The 2,751-nt window shown below is 35.0% G+C and overlaps 1 long non-coding RNA gene across 2 annotated transcripts; it reads right to left on the minus strand.

Moving 5' to 3' along the window:
* Positions 1-460: 460 nt before the first annotated feature.
* On the minus strand, positions 461-2,253 carry LOC311293604. 2 transcript variants are annotated; one of them, XR_014627949.1, is made up of 4 exons: positions 1,659-2,253; positions 1,285-1,415; positions 1,137-1,178; positions 461-526 (listed from the first exon to the last, which is right to left on the minus strand). It is a non-coding gene; the product is annotated as an uncharacterized lncRNA (long non-coding RNA). The 2 variants fall into 2 exon arrangements; XR_014627950.1 differs by having other exon boundaries at positions 1,285-2,253.
* Positions 2,254-2,751: the final 498 nt, after the last annotated feature.

The raw sequence follows: 2,751 nt of genomic DNA on the forward strand, positions 1-2,751 counted from the left end.
TACCATCGCATTACCCTTTGCTAACACATTTAGGCTACTCTCCCTTATGCTGTCCGAAAGGTATATGATTTTCTTTCTTCAGATGAACACATATTTTTGAAAAAATAAACTAGACTTTTAGAAAAATTATCCATCTCTTGTGTTCGTGTGTCGAATAATGCAAGTGAATAGACAACAAAATGCTAAAGGTCAAAAAAGTCCAAACACACATCCTGACAATAATCCAAGAGCATTGTAAAGCTCATATGATAAGTGCATAAAACTTCCTGTGTGAACAACACAGCAGGCTATTTGTAGGCTGCATGTAGTTTCTGGAGCATGCACTTGCATTATATTGGCTTACAATAATGGATAATTTTTCAAAAAATCTCTGTGGCAAGAAAGTCAGATATACATCTGGGATGGCACAAGGGAGAAAAAAAAGAGATAACTTTTTTTGTTTTATATACTGCAGTGGTACTGAATGATGGGCTTGTTTCTCTGTTGGTGCTTAGTCTGCTCCGTAAACATTGTTCCAATGCTTGATCTAAAAAATATAAATAAATAAAAAAATCATCAGGGTGACATAGGACCATTTTTTTATGTGTTCCTTAAGTGTTATATAAATCTGGAGTACCCTTACTAACATTAACCAGAGTTTTGCTAAACTAACCAAATGGTAATAAAGTATTGTAATCAATCCACCATAAAAACATGGTTTCTAAACTTTTACTATGATAAAAACCAAGGTTAATTTAGCAAAGGACCCTGGGAACATGTCATTAAAAGAACAGCTCATCCAAAAAATAGAGTTCTCTCTTTATTTACTCCATGTTGTTCCAAAACTGTATGAATCTCTTTTGTAGAACCTTAATTAAGATATCTTGAGAAATGCCTTCATTGTTTTGTTTTCCCATACAATGGGTTCCAATGTTGTTTTATTCCCAACATTCTTGTGTTTCACATAGGCTAAGTCATAGGCTACAGGTTTGAAAATACTTTCATTTTAAAAGGACATACATTTTTGGGTCAGCTAGACCTGTGAACTCAAGAAGATAGATTAAATATTGTCTGGAGGGTTTGAACCAGTGTGCCTTTGAGCAGAGTTTACATGTTCTGCCTCTATTTCACGTGTATTTTAATATAACAATACTCACTCTGAAGATCATGTGGCTGGATCATATTTATTCCCAAAATTCCTGGATCATGAGGGAAACACACACATACACAGCAATATATTAGCTATTTGTATATTAGCATTTTACTTACAGAGACATTTGCGAAAGCGTGCAAAATTGTACTCACCAACTTCAAAACATATTATGATGACTGATCGGTAACGTTAGGCCTAACGTTATATCCCGCGATCAACAATTCAAAAGCCTAGTTTGCATATTCTTCTAGAGTCAAAGAGTGTGGTTGGAGTCCCTCTCCGTCTAAAGAGACAATGTTCTCAGTCATTGCAGTCAAAAACTATGCGGAGTTTTTTTTTTTTTTTTTTTTTACTAACGTTTAACGTTAGCTGACAATATTTACACATGCTAGCAACACATAACATTAGCCTAATACACTGAAACATGTAAGTATATCGATATAGCTCTAATCGCGTTTAGATTCTCAATTTAACACACTATATTTTGATGTAGCAGAATTGTTTTTATAAAATATAAAGTTATTACCTTCCGCAGATTGCAATATGTCCGTTACACGTTGTTAAAATGCGTTGTCCATATTCCTTGTTTGTTCTTCATTTACATCCCGCAGCTCGCTCAAAATAGAAATGTAGCAGTCCGATGTAAAATAATCCATGTTTTAAACAATATTTGCCACAGAATCGACGTATGCTAGAACTGAAGATCCCGAGCAGCAGCACATATACACACACACACTCACTCCAACAGACATATTCAAACTTGACCTGTAAAAGGCGCGCATAGTTGTCATTGGCCAGATTCCTGGATGACAGTCTGAATAACCAATCATGCTCAAAATAACTCGGAGAGACAGCCAATAGTGTGGTAACATTGCAATTACAGGAAAAGATGACATGTTTTAAAAGAAAGAATATGAAAAAATATACACGTGCTATTTATTTAGCTGTATTTGTAGGCTGGCTGTTATATTTATTCAATTGGTTAAATGGCGTTTTCATTGCAGTGTATGATTAAAAATTAAACTTAAAATAACTTATATAACAACATATATTTACCACTGCTCTGCTAAACAGCAATTTAACAGAGCAAACAGATTATTAAACAGAGCAAACACTGCCTATGTATTCATATAAAATTCTGTATACCTACATGAAAAACTAATGGATTGGTATACTCTGGGTGACATTATTACCATGTGACCCATAATGACCCTTTTGCACTTTAACAAATGATTGACCTTTCCTTTAGAAACACTCTTATGCCTAATAATGTCTTGCTTTTCACCCTGTGTGGCACTGTTACCGTACACAACCTGTTGGTTTAGGGTTAATCCTCTGTCCAACACAACACTTTGCTAACATTGGCATAATTCTATACAAGTTGCAACATATACCCCGGGTTTCACAAGCAAGGCTTAAGCCTGTAGTCCCAGACTAAAATGCACATTTCAGCTGTTTTACCTGAAAGCAACTTGCACTGACTTATCTTAAAATATGTCAGTGCCATTGTTTTGTCTCAAGATGGTGTGTCAGTGAGAAACATTGAGGAATACCACAATACCTATACTGTAGCAGTGACATTGTCAGGCTTTTCTATTTACAATGAAGTAAGCTAATGC

This window comes from Rutilus rutilus, assembly GCF_951802725.1.
Source record: "Rutilus rutilus genome assembly, chromosome: 7".
Classification (NCBI taxonomy): Eukaryota; Metazoa; Chordata; class Actinopteri; order Cypriniformes; family Leuciscidae; genus Rutilus; species Rutilus rutilus.